The following is a 14,491-nucleotide window of genomic DNA, read 5'->3' as shown; positions in this document are numbered from 1 at the left end:
AAGGAGGAGGCGACGGCGGAGGGGGTGGGAGGAGGAGGAGGAGGGCTGAGCGGCCGCAGCAGCAGCAGCAGCAGCGCCGGCGGCGGCGAGGAGGGCGGGAGCCGGCGGAGGGAGGCGTCCCCTCCGGGTGCCCGGGAAGGGGGGTCCCTCCGCCCGCGCTCAGCCCGGGCCGGGACGGGCCACGGAGCCGCACCCCCACCCCCTTGGCCCAGAGGGGCCCCAAGTCGGGCCGGGCCTCGAGGCGGGGGGTGAGGGGGCGTCTCCGTGCCAGTGACGACCCCTCGCACGACACCAACGCTCCACCCCCCCTCCCTGGACTGTGTCACCCCTCGGCCCCAGAGGCCGCGGCCCCCCCCCTCCTCCCGCGGGCGCCACCGAGGGGCCGGGGTGGGCGGAAGAAGGGGGGGGAGTGCGAGCCCGGACTTAGGAAAATTTTCGAAAAGAAGAAGAGAGATAGAGCCAGAGAGCAGGGAGTGTGGAAAAAAGCGAGGCTAGCACGAACCAAAGGACAGAGCAACCGAAAATTAAAATGTGTCCACACATACACAAAGACCAATAAAACTCCACAGTACACAGCGATGGTGGTGTGTGGTGGTGGTGGTGAAGGTGGTGGTGGTGGTGGTGGTGGTGGTGGTGGGGAGGGGGTCTGACTAGATGAGCCGCTCATCGCGCCCCCGGCGCCGGGCTCCATGGCCCGAGCCAAAGGCGCCCTTGGCCCCCGAGCGCCCACGGCCTCTGCGCCTGGTGCGGCCGCTCAAGTAGGAGAAAAAGGCGCAGCCCAGGAACACTCGGAAGCAGCAGGTCGCCCCGAACACGAAGCCGCAGCCGCGGCCCTGCTCCGTGCGCTTCTGCAGCAGGAAGTTGAGCACCCACGAGGGGCTGCGCACCGAGAAGACCAGGAACACGACCAGGGGCAGGTGGGCGCTAAGCGCGCCGGCCTTTCCTGCTCCCGGTCTCCACACGACGCCCCCCACGCGGGGCGCGGCGTAGTAGGCATCATCCTCGTCACCCGAGTCCGTGTCCCACTCGGCCCAGGCCCTACTCGTGCCCCCGGCGGCGGCGCCCTCTCCGCCCCCGGCGGCGCCCGCCGTGGCGCCCTCGTCGTCGGCGTCGGCGTCGGCAGCGGCGCCGCCTGCCTCGGGGCCTCGGGCCTCGTCCCGGGCTTCTGGCACCTTCTTCTTGGTCTTCTTCAACATCTTCTCCAACTTCTTCCTGTCCTTCTCCCTCTTCTTCTCTTCCTTCCTTCTCTGCTCCAGCAGCTTCTTCTCGAGCTTCTTGCGCTCCTTTTCGGACAGGAGCTTGGCGGGCGGCGCGTCCCGTGCGGGGTTCTTGGGGTACTTTGCGCTCTTCGGGGTCTTCTCGGCGTCCCCGCTCTTCGGCGCGGCTGCGAGTGGTTCTCTCTGCTCGGCCAGCGCCGCAGCCGCCGCCGCAGCTTCGGCAGCCACCTCGGCAGCAGCCGCGGCCGTCTTCCTCTCGCTCTCCGCCGCTCGGGCTTTGAGCTTCATGGCCATCTTCAGCATGGTGACCCGGCCACCTCGGGGAGCTTGGTTCGCGCCTGGCCCGGGCACCTTGCTTGCCCCCGGCCTCGGGCTGTCCGGCCCCTGTGCGCCCCGTGTCGGGGGGCTCGGCTGCGGTCTCCGCGGCGCTGTCCTAGGGACGGCGCGGAGGAGCGCGGGCTGCCCGGGCTAGGGGGCTGCTGGGCTGGCTGCCTAAGAGTTAGCGTCAAAAAGGATGAGCAAACGAAAAAGGGGCGAGAACAAACCAAAAAGCACCCAACAACAGCGACAAACCAAAAAGCACCGAGAAATGCCCAACAACTCAAAAAGGAAGACTGCAAAAGGCGCGATGGCACGAGTTCGCTGTTACCCTCAGGCGCTCCTTAGCTTGGCTGTTGGGCACGCCAATGGAAAAGAGAAAAGAGAAAAAGAGAGAATTGGGGGATGCCCGGAGAGCTCGGGGCAGGGCAGCGGCACTGGAGCGCCCCTGCCCTGTCCCGGCCCGGCTCTTCTCGCCCGTGCCAGGCAACTCGCACTTCCGCGGGTAGTCCCTGGGCTCCCCGACTTACATGTGAGTGAGGTGCACTCACACGCAAGGCAGTGCCTGCCTGTCTGCCTGCCGCCCGCCGCCGCTGCCCCGTGCCGGGACAGGGGTTCGCTCCAGCCGGTGCCGCAGCCCCGAGCCCGAGAGCGAGGAGCGAGCGAGCGAGCACCGCGCAGGGCCAGCCACCTGACGCAGCCCGCTCCGCGGTGCCGAGGCGACTGAGTGTCCCCGCCGGGGAACGGCGCTTTCTACCCGGCCTGATGACGCCCCAACCTCTTCAGAGGACCGACCCATAGCAGCGGCCCCTATAAACCGAAGGGGAAGCGCGAAAAATCGGTCCACCGAGGACGCGCCCAAATGGGCTGTCGCGCAGGTGGGGGGACGCGGGCCGGTGCGGGGGCCACGCGGGTGTGGGCAGGGGGCGCGGCGGGCACGGGGGTCGGGGGTACGAGCGCGCCCAAGACGGTGGGCACCCGACCCCGCCTCCCAGACCTGCCTCCTAATTTTCGGTGAGTGGTGTAGCCCTGGGCGGCGTGCAAAGTGTGCGACGGCGGCGGCGGCGCGTACCCTACTGTGCGTCTCCTTACCTCCAGCGTCCCATCCGCGTGCACGCGGGCACCGACACCCACCCCTCCCCTGCCGGTGGCGCGTGCCCACCGAGGTAGGTGTCGGAAAGCTAACTGAACGGCGATGTCCCACACGGGAGTTCAAATCTTCTGATGAGAAGTGTGATGTGAACGCACGACTAGTGTTCCTACAAGAAGCCAGCGGATAACATGGCATGCCACACGGGCGAGGCGAGAGCCGAGAGGTGGTGGATGCACCCGAGTCGGTGGGGTCGTTTGATGGATCGGGGCATACGCTGTCTCCCCAGGTGGGAGAGGCGAGGCGGTGGCCCGGTACGGGCGCCGTGGAGAGACTCTGGAACAAAGGAGAAAGTAGTTTATTGATCACGAACTTTCTTGAACATTGTTTCACAACTCGCCAGTGCCCCACCCTCCTGTCTGGTGCCCACGCTAGGACATGGCAGAGAACACTGGTTTAACCCGGCAGGGACACTAAAGTTTTAAACCACCTTCCTCAGGTGGACTTGGGTAACTTGTTGCTGCAGGGGGTGTCTGCTTGGGCATAATTCATTCATTCAATAACTCTTTGGTCCATGCCCACCCTGTGCCCAGGTGAGCCAATGGTCAAGCTAAGACATGGCTCCTGCCTTGAACGGGTCTTGGGCCTATACACCAGTAAACCCAAATCTGCACGGTAATCCCAAACTCTCAAGTTCAGTTCACTTTCACTTTGAAGCAGTTCACAAAACTTGGGATGCTGAGTGTGGAGAGAAGCGAAGTCCTATTTCTAAGTGCAAACACAAGTCCCCAAGAGCGTGAGGACATTGATACTTTCAGGCCTTCAACAAACCCTTGTAGACACTTTTGTCTTTGAAAATAGAAAGACACATTCAACAGACAGAACACTTCTGAGGTCCTCTTTTGCCCCAATTTGCCCAACTCAAAGAGAAAGTATGACAGATAAAGATGTCACATGCTATTTTTCTTGGCTCCTTTTGGTATACCTCTACCCCCATTCTACCCTTATTCTTCTTTTTTTTTTTTTTGTTTTTTAAGGATCTGAAAGGGCAAAAGACAATTGAAAGTAACCCAGACACTGTCATTATGAAGACAGGGAGCCAGACCCAGCCGGCCCCCGCCTGCTGCCCAGCCTCTGGCTGTCTGAAACTAAGGAAAAGTTGCTGCTCCCCTCAGGTGTTTGTCACGCTGATTTTGAAATCTCATCCACAAAAATACACATTTGTATGTGTGAGGACGTGAAAAGCTCAAAGGAAGGACCATTCTAGGCCGGTGCTTTTTTTCCCCCCCTTTCTAACTGGAATGGATAAAAAGATTTAACCAGGACCCCAGCATGCTCATAGGAATAGAACATGTGGCCTCCCATCAGCCGCTCTGAGGCCAACTCTGTCATTCACCAACTTGGCCTAGCTTCCATATGTTTACATAGTCAACAAAACTTGAATTTGATTCATCTGCTGGCATTTTTCAAACTTAGCTAAGTTCTAAAAGGGGGGAGACTTGGCCAGATTTTTTTTTTTTTTTTTTTTGCCTGTGTTTCATTTGGTCAAGAGTTCTTCCTGCCTGTTTGTACTATGGTAAAGCTCAAATACATTGTACTAAATAGGTAAAAGTAGGTGGCAGCCAGCACGACTTGACCTTGATGTGTGCACCAGCAGGCAGACAATTATAGAGTAAATGTAATGAAGAGCACAGTCCTTATTGGGAAGTCTCTGGGCCTTCCCTGTTGGATAAGGACCATACCTGAACTTTCAAAGGAGTGAAACTGTCTGGTGACATACACTTTCCAGGCAAGGCTCAATCAAAGCCACTGTCCTAGAAACGTGTTAACACAAGGTCAGGTTTGCCTCCTCTCAGCTTCTAACCGAGCAGGCCATCCTTCAAAAACAAATTTTTTTTTTTAAGTTTAGGCTTTGCCTATATTTTACTATGACTAATCATGGATGGACAAATAAATCATTTACTTTGTAAATACATGGTAGCAGGTGGACCTCAGGGTTTACAGGTAAGCAGATGACACCAAGGTCCTGAAACACAAGTGCCCTTGCGGTCTGTTCAAGTTTTCTGTTGTCAGTAGACACAGTGAAAGAAGAGATTTTACTTAATAGGTATGGTGAACTGACACCATCTACAGTGTTTGGACTAGCACTGACCTACTCGGGCCCTAAAAGTTATATGGTCTTTCCAACTTGGAGTTCTCCATGTGTGACCTTGTTACATGAATTAGCTAGTGGCTTGAGTAAAGCCCAGTCCATTGTAAGCAATCAACTTAAGCACTAAAAATACAGCAACCCATTCGCATAATTGGTGGGACAGCCCAGAATAGAGTTTTTCTCCAATGGAAGGGGCCCCTCATTGGGCTTAGTGAGATATAAAAATTATAGAAACTGTGCACTCCAGAGAGGGACTAGGGGTCAGAATGTCCTGAGTATAAAATGCTCAAGGAGAGCCCAGGTCCTTCCCTGGATCTGGTGACTTGCTTAAAACACTCAGTCACCTAACATGCAACTTGATTGCACACAAAAATGGCGTCACATGCAAGAGGGGGCCTGGAAAAACTTCTTTCTAATGTTCCACAACAATAGATGAACTCACACACTAGAGTTCGAGCTCTGTGATCTTGTATGTTTTGCATTTGTGCTTTAGAGAGGATTGCAACTATAGCTTACAATCTTGACAATGTTCAACTTCACTTATGGACAAGAGTGTCTCCTTGGTCTTTCATTAGTTGGGGGTTATTATGAGCTATTTTCTAAGAGCCTGGAGAAAATATAATTACAATATTATTTTAACAGCCTAGGAAACAATAAAGAGGCCTCCACTGAAACAGAAACTTTAGCTGCAAGGCTTTAATAATAGTATTTAGCACGTCCACAGTGAATTCTGTCTTCAAAGCACATTTTGCACTTTAATTAGCCAGAATGACTGAAACTGTTACTGCAAATAAATGTTACTTGAAGTCTATGTCATATCAGAGATGAAAGAAGGTATTGTAAAAAGCATTTTCTTGTCCAGGTTAATCCTGCTAAGAAGGTTCAAATACTTAAGAGTTCAATAAAAGTTCTTAGAAATCTAATGTAATGATCATTCTAGGGCATTTTTTTTCTTGTCATATTCACTAGTTAGTATTTCAACCACAAAGCAACTCAAAACTTGTGTTCCAAACTAAGTGTGATGTTAAACTTCATTTTGAAAGACCTAAAGTCAACTATGGATCAATGAACCACACGACCTTAGGAAGTTTCCCTATGTAATATCCATCAACTATTTCTCAAATAATGTCTTAATTCAGAACACACTCTCACTCTAATTCAAACCAAATGTGAAGGGACACCAGCCAATATGTTTGGACGCAATTTCTTGAGCCAGCAGCTTTGAGATGCCGTACCAGCATCTATTTACAACCACAGCACACTATTTATTATATGAGGGTGCCTGAGACTTTTAGCAGCCTTCATTAACTGTTTATGATCCAGACAGGCAGAGATCCAGAGGAACTTCATGGTCCCCACAAAAGTCCAATCCAAGAGGCCATCAAACATCTTTTTCACAGGTTCCCTGGGATGGGAAGTGGCTTTGTTCAAAGTCACTATCTACCTTAAAAGAGGGAGGGGTGCCAGGTGTGGTGGCGCACGCCTTTAATCCCAGCACTTGGTAGGCAGAGGTAGGAGAATCACCATGAGTTCAAGGCCACCTTGAGACTATACAGTGAATTCCAGGTCAGCCTGGGCTAGAGTGAGCCCCTATCTAGAAGGAAAAAAGAAGAGGGAGGGGACATCCACAGAGGGGGAATGTGGGGGTTACTGTTTTTCCTTTGAAACTTAACTCTAAATAGCATGGTACATCCATTAGCCTTCGTTGATTTTGCATGGACAATTTGATTTGTAAGAAGGAAGGGAAAACAGACACACTCCCAGAACCAAAAGGAGACCTTCTCTGCAGAACAGTGAACCAGAAAACTAAGTCAAGTCCAGAACGAAGACAGCCTCATGCTTTTATGGGGTAAACCAACATCAACAGAGACCAATGGACCTGCATAACAGCAACTGTAGTTGGCTAAAAGAAAATTAAAGAGTCTCCAGTCTATAGTAGGAAAGTTAATTTTTCTAAACTAAAATATACTTCACTTCCTTTGGGGGAAAAAATTGTGAAGATGAAGGTAATGGGAAAACTTGTTGCTTAGAACTTTTCACTTGGACTTGAAGATGGAAACTTGACGAGGACCAGAAGTAACACAGAGAGACAAGTTACAAATAGGCATGCTTTACTTAAATGACATGGGGACCTAACATCTCACTGAACAAATAAGAAAACAAAAACTCAGTTGGTATAACTAGGGATGTGATGCTGAGATAAAGAGAAAGTTGAAATTCCAATGAAATTTCCTTAGTGAAAAGTAGTTTTTGGTTGTTATTGGATGTGGTGGCTCATGACTAATCTCAGCATCCAAGAGGAAGAGGCAGGAGGATTGCTGCAAGTGTGATGCCAACCTTGTTTGCATAATGCCAGGACAGCCTGGGCTACAGTCTCAAGATACAATAATATTTTTTAACGTTTTAAAAATCACTATTGTTAATATGTTAGGAAATTTTACTGTCCTCAATTCTTCAAAATCCTCAGGTTAAGGCTCCTTACATGCTAATTACACCCAACAAAAATTGAAAGAATATCACTGACTTTACAAAACAGATCACAGAACAGACATGTTTTAAAAATTAAATATAGCCAATTTCTGTCCAAATCCAGATGAGCAGGCTGTCAAATAGTTTGTATTTCATGGATTAGCTGTGGATGGGCAATTTATTTATGAAGAATCAGATGACTGAAAGGATAGTTATCAGGAACATATTAGAAAACATGTTGTTTTGGGGGAACATTTACACGAGATAGTAAGATCCGGCACATGTGAATGAAAACTTGCCAAGGATGATGAGATGATTCAGAAGGAAAGAAACAGAAGCCAGCAGCTGTAGGAAGAAGTGTCTGCACTAGGAGTAAATACAAATGAAGTGACAAGACAAAGAAGTCTTAAGCCAAGGATGATGGCTCACACCTGTAATCCCAGCACTCTGGTGGCTGAGGCAGGAGGATTACCATGAGTTTAAGGCTAGCCTGAACTACAGAGATCCTATCTCAGAAGGAAGAAAAAGACCTTTCAACAAAAGGATATAATTAAAAAATACTGTCCCCATTGGCCAAGTAAATGATGAGTGTCAAATTCCCCCAAAGGTTAATAGGTGAGCAGTACCAGCTTAGGAGTTTTTCCTAGGGAACATTAAACACTGACTTACTCATGCTGAAATAATGCTACAGCTGTGATCCGTGGGGCCAAATTTTGGACACTGGTTGAAGTGACAGGTGTACCCACTGCATGCCCAGCTTGGCTGGGACTATGATGCCTAACTCAAATTTTTTCCCAGTTAACTGATGGCAACTCTATAGCCAGCCAAGAAAGAGCCTTTACCACAGTCACAGAAGGCCATGTGTACCTAGCCTTCAACACTTCAACAGGAATGTCAGCCTGGGGGTAGTGAGGCAGTGGGTGGGGGTGGACTTGGAGTTGGTATTCCCTGATCCTAGAACCAGGAAGCAGAGATAGTCTTCCCCCATCTCAGAAGACAGGTGGGAGAGCAGCTCTGCAGTTTAGCTGCAGGAGGGTTTCCGTGATCGATCCACTCAAGCCTAGGATTCTAGGAATATGTGTCACCAAAATTGTTATTATTAGAGGAGGTGGCACAAAGCTAGAAATTCAGTGTCTGACTGTAACATACTAATTACACCTATTTTTATCTCAGGGTTACAGTGACCTAACACCAAGAAATAAAGACTGGGAAACTATCCCTTCACCTGTAGAAAAGGCAAACACCTTGGGGCTGTGAGCACAGGGCAGAGCTCTCCCGGGCCCCTCTGGTAAAGCCCCAGATGAGAATCCATTGATTGTCCTCTATGGAGGCTGGTGACCTTGGAACCAGGAAAGAGGACAAGCAGGGGATATAGACCAAACCCTGCAAGTTCTAACATGATGACATTCTGCTGAGAGGGAAACGCTGAAAGTGTTTTGGGCCGGAAAAGAAAGCAAGAAGGCCAGGCTAGGTTTTGTGAAGTCATGATGGACACTACTGGAGGCTCTGCTGGCCCATTCTACTGGGAGTGAAGGCCCTGGACTACGTCCTCCTTCAAGATGGCGCGGGATGGGTAACCTGTACAAAGGAGGCCGGCATGACTGTCAGGTGGAGTCAGGAGAAGACTAAGCTGCAGTGGAAGTGTGGAAGTGTACACTAGTTACTTAACCATGAGTGGCCATGTCAGTCTAAAAACCTGTGCAACCATACACTGGTGTCATTTAGCCCATGCATCTAGGAGGTGTCCCAGAACAAAGTAATTAAAAAGCATTATCAGCCTGAAAAAAAATGAGTTTCTTAAATAATCTTCATAATTAAATCTATAATTGCTTTGAATGTATCAACGAGAGATACTGTGAATTAGTTAAAAGTATATACAAACAAAACCAATGCTAGGTAGTGTGATCCCTAAGCAGGCTTAATATTTCAATTATAAGCATGCCCTTCACCTTTTATCCACCGTGCCCAGTGTGAAATGTGCTCAGTGTGCTTTCCCCAGCTTGACAAGACTGCACACTGACTAGATGCCTTGGGAGGTAGAGAAGACAGGGAAAAGGATATTTTGTTTAAATAAGGAAAAAAGACAAAAAAAAACAAATTAAAAAATAGGAGGAGGAAAAAAAAGACAATGTCAAGAGAAAGCTACAACAAATATTCCATTTCTAACATGGACCTAAAAGAACAGGCTTAGAGAAAAAGATAAATGTATCATTTCTAAAATGAGAAAAAAAAAAAGTAAATCTATTTAAAAAACAAAAAGAAGGGATAAAAGGGAGAGAAGGAGGAAAGACACCTATAAACAGCCTGAAAGCCATAGGGAAACAAACTGTCACTGAAATTTACCAGAATGGAACCTTCACTTTACCTTCTTCCCAATGCCTGATAATCCTGTCAACTCAACCAGCTACCTATCTTCTTGCAGAAATGTGGCATTGATTTGTGTAGCAAAGACCCAGTATCAGAATTTGGAGGTGTATTCAATGCGTCTACAGATAAATCTAAATTATCAATTCCTGACCTCTTTGTTTATCTCCCAAAATTCTATACTGAAAATGGTAAATTGCTGGAAAAGGAAAACAAAAACAAAAGCAGGATCAAGTCTGGACTTTGGAGGTCTGATCTGTGATCGCTTCTGGGATCTGCTGCACTGTGCCCAAAGGGAAGGAAGGAGGCTCCAGACCAGTGGCGTCTGGGGATGGCAGCAGGCCTTGCTGACCTCACGGTGATGGGGCCTTCTCCCACCTGCCTGGCTTTTCACTGCATTAAGAAAACAAGGTGGTGGCTGGGGGTAAGGAACAACGGCAGTCAAGTCTAAACTGGATATGCAGACGAGAAGAGAGAGGGAACTGACTATCTCATCTGTTTTGGGGGACTTTAAAAATGGAGAAAACATTGGGTCAGTTTGCCAAAAAACATAATCAAGAACTTTTTTTTTTTCTTTTGCTATATAAACACTTGTCATCCTTATTTTTCTCCTAGCTGGCTCAAGCTAGTTGTAAGCCCAACAAAAATGAATATGAAAGGCTTCAGCTTCCTCTAAACTCGTAAGACAACTCTGATCACCATGCTGCCTCCATTCTAGCCAGGAAGATTCCTCCCCAACAGTTTGCTCTGTGCACCTGCCCCTAGGGATCAAGCCTACGCAGTCACCCCCACCTCGCCCGTCTGTGGCCGACTTCGAATGGCTACTGCATAGAAGGCAAGAGACTTGTGTGCCTTAGCTCCTTCCTTGCCACTCAAAGCTCAGGCTACCTTTGTGGTCGCTCTGATCCCTAAAAAGTCCACAACATGTGGGTTGTATTAGGGTGAGATCGGGGTATGGGGTGACTGTATGAACTGACCTGCTTAAAAATTCAGGCAAGCTGGATACTCGCAGACAAAACACCCAGACACTTTCTCACAAGTGAACTTTCTCACTAGACTGATTGGATGCCTTGGTGTCAAAACACACACACACACACACACAAAAATACCCAGTCAAAAAGGTCACCAGAATGGGACATGAGTGGACAATGAAAAGCTATAGGAATAGTTGGAAGCATGACATATTTCTAGCAATGAAAATCTTAATTTTTAGGCTGTGCCAAAATGACTCAAACTTTACCAAAGCCAAGCTACCAATGAAAGAAGGAACCTTGTTAAGGTCAGGCTGGCTGTGAGAGTTGATGTTAGAATATGTCTGGGAGCCCTCCTCTAGTCAGTGTCGATAACACGTAAACAAAGAGTGCATCGAGTCTCCACCAACCTTAGTTCTGACATGAGAAATGAGTCCGGTCCTTCAGACAGGACGATCTCTACCACCTCACCCTAACAGGTCAGCTCACGGTGCTTCTCAAAACCCAAATATCTGCCTTTGTTGTAGTGCCTACTTAATGTTTAAAGGGGACAAAATCCTCTAATACTTTGTTTATTCTGACACTGAAAATGTATAATTAATTGCCTATTGTGGGCTTCTTCCCCCCCCCCCAAGCTGGGTACACCTCTAAATCTTATCTCTCTGGAATTTTCCCCTCCTCCAAATTATGATCATTTTAAAATAAAATATCCAAGCAGCTAGTATCATAAGCTAGGATGCCATCCTCACATCTTTTTCTTTCAGACTGAAATGCCGGCCCCGATACTGCTTTTCAAGTAGGAAAAAACCAAACCAAAACAAAACAGGTTCTAATATATTTTTCAAGTGTTTCCCCTATATGAGTTTATTTAAAAAAAAAAAAACAATCAGTGAGATCACAGTTCCCCCATCAGGGTCGCATGCAGAAGCACTGAGCATGGGGACAGGGAATAGGTTCCTTCTTGGACCTGGCTTATCTCAGGAGACTGCAGTAGCTGTGGGTGAAGCAGACAGCTCTGCATCCCTGCAGAGCCCTCAGCATCCCAGGACCAGCCCTCCTCCCGGGAGATGCTGCAGATGTCACATTCTAAGTGTAGAAAACAAAGTGGCTGTACTCAGAAATGTCCGCGCTCCATCCACCACAAAGCCCCTGGTCCCCGCTGTTTCATTATCAGCTGCCGGGTAATAATAATCAAAATTACGAGTGTCTCCAGCAGCATGCGATTGCATGTGGGGAGTAAGGAACCTCAGGAAAAAAAAAAAAATCACAAATTGTCTGGGGTGGTGGTGGTGGAGGGAGTTGCTGCATAGTCCATGTCCTGGAGTCGGCGGGGGGGGGGGAATGGCAAAACATGAGGGTTCATATTTAATTCAAGGCTAGGGTCCCCTCTACAGCGCCATCACTTCTAACAGACTGTATGTGATGCAGTCACACAAAGGCAGCCGAGATGCATGGCTGAGACCATGTCATGGGCTCGGTTCAGTCCTGTGCGGCATGCCATGCAGGAGCCCAAACAGGAGGGAGGAGGAAGGGCAAGCTCATGCGGCTGTGTGTCTCTTACTCCCGCCGCCCCCGTGCCCCAAGGACGCCCCAGCCAGCCCTGGACACATGCGCCCTACTGCTCCATCCCGGCTCCCGGAAGCCAAGGCTCTTCCCAGTTCTGAGCAAGCATCTACAATTCACTTTTCTCTCTTTCTAGACACTGCCAGCCTGGCATTCCTGCTGCCTTTGGGGGACTAGAGCACCCCAGTGCTTTCCCTTCAGGGAGGATGAGTGATAAGGCCCTCCCCTTGCTTTTACACCAGCTGAATGTGACCCTCCAGCACCTACGGCTCCGACTCAACACGGCCTCAGCCTTCAAGAGCATGCACACCAGGCTTGCTGCCTCCATCCCTCTCTCTAGCACCAAGGCCCTTGCATGTCCACTGGAACAGGACACCTGACTTAGCAAGTGACCTTCAAGAAAACATGCTTTTCAACAGTGGCTGTGTGACCACTTAAGAAGCCCTCCAGCCACTGCAGCTGAGCACCCTTCAGCAGGGTCACCTGCGGGGGGGGGGGGGTGGTTAAAAATCACATCCTGCCCCACAGAGGAAAAAGTCAGCACCTAGTGGGTGGCATATCTTTGCCTCTCTGGGCCTTCTGTTCATTCATGGTCACCCAGGTTGAACATAGCAAGGTGTCTCAAAGCCCTGGCTGGGGAGGGAGGCATGGGCTGCGTGGAGGGGCTGGGCGCCCCCTCCGAGCGCATCCATCACCCAGAGCTGACAGCTGCCTTGCACTCTGCACCCTGGCAGCCCGTGTCTCTTTCAGAGGTCCCTTCCCTCCCCCACAAGCCTTCTTGGTAAAAACCAAAAACATCTTGTTCTTTCATCGTAATTAAGTAGCTGTCAGGGAAATGGCACGGCTGATTTTTTTTCCTGCTGCTGAAATGACCCTCCTCCCCACTCCTTCCCTTTCTCTCATTTACTAAAGTGGTCCTTTCTCTGCCTGAAATCAGGCCCTTTGCGGATGGAAATTTTAGCTGGAAACACAGAGTTCTAAGCAGAATCCTAACCGTGTGAAGGTAGGGAGAAAAATCAATGTTTGAAGCCAGCCTGTGTCTGCCGCAAGGTGCCGGCGAGGCCATTTTCATCGGCAGGAACTGTGGCTGCGGCCATCTCTGGCTTTAGGTCCACACAAGATCTCCTAATGACAAGTCATTGTCAGGATACACAATTAAAAAAAACTCAGAAGCTAATTCTCCCCGTTGACTTCGCTCAGGGGCAAGAGGAAGCTCTTTAGAAGGAAGTGGAGAAGCCTGATCAGGGGAGATAAAACCCACAGCCTCTAGGCTGGAGGGAAAGCATGGCTGTGCGCCCGCATTGCCGTCAAGCTGCAGCGCACACGCATGATTAACGGCCCTGCTCCCAGCTGAGGAGCGCTGGAGGGCACTTTCTATGTGTGCTGTGGGCGATACTGAGGGGTCTTTCTGAAGTCTCATCTCATTTTGTGACGTTATTTGAGTCCTGTCAGCCTTCACAGAACTTTTCACAGGGCACATTTCAGGTGGGTGTCATTAAAAAACAAAACAAAATAATTTTTTAAAAAAAGCCTAAAGAACCCTACCTACTGAGTGATGTTGAGATCTGCTGTTAGAACACATGACATATATTCAAATACATATGATGGGAAGAACTCATAATATTCATCCCAGCCTTCAACGACTTACATTTTAAGGAATCTCAAGTGTCAGGAGCTTTCAAAATTAGCTTAATTTCCCTTTCCTAAAGATCATGTGTCTTGGAAAGACCCCTTTTAAGTTACACTAGGGAGCTTAATTGGCAGGCTTCCGGGCTTCTAGAAGGGTATGTTAATGTCTGTTAAGTCAGAATGGCAATATAGGCCTCCCTCCGCTGAATCATTAGTGGTTAAAATGCCTCAGTCACTGAAAGCTAAGGTGTGAAATGCCAAGTACCAGGTTCTCTGGCTGTAGCCACAGGATAGTCAGGGGGCTATTTGGGAAACAGATCAATAGCTGGGTGGTTTGGCAGCCTGTTTGCTGGCCTGGTCTCCTTTCTTGCTTCTTCTCCCCATGCCCCTCACTTTTATGTTATGTTGTTTTGTTCAAGAAAACAACTTTAGTGTATGTCGTAGCCATTCCCTGGCTGCTCTGTGTCTAGCTAAGAACTGAAGGAGACTACAGCCTGCTGTTGTGGACCTGAGACGGATGAACCACGTACTCTGAGGTCTGCATGCGGATCTCACTCAAATGCTGTCAGGAGTGACACTACCAAAGACAACATGCTGCTTTGGAGAACCACTGGGGTGAAGAGGGAAGGGGTTCCCAGGGCCTCAGCATCCTGGGATCACAGTGAAGGAAAGTTCATTTGCTACAGTGGAGTCTGCTATCGAGTTACAGTCCTGGGCA

The 14,491-nt window shown here is 49.2% G+C and overlaps 1 protein-coding gene across 1 annotated transcript in view; it reads right to left on the bottom strand.

The window, feature by feature from the left end:
- LOC101613767 (neuroendocrine secretory protein 55-like) overlaps window positions 1-14,491 on the bottom strand; it is a 54,681-nt gene that overhangs the window by 4,286 nt on the left and 35,904 nt on the right. The window lies entirely within an intron of this gene.

Source organism: Jaculus jaculus, chromosome 8, assembly GCF_020740685.1.
Source record: "Jaculus jaculus isolate mJacJac1 chromosome 8, mJacJac1.mat.Y.cur, whole genome shotgun sequence".
In the NCBI taxonomy this organism is placed as follows: domain Eukaryota; kingdom Metazoa; phylum Chordata; class Mammalia; order Rodentia; family Dipodidae; genus Jaculus; species Jaculus jaculus.
The sequence above is the reverse complement of the archived record's forward strand: the minus strand, read 5'-3'. Positions and strand labels throughout refer to the sequence as shown.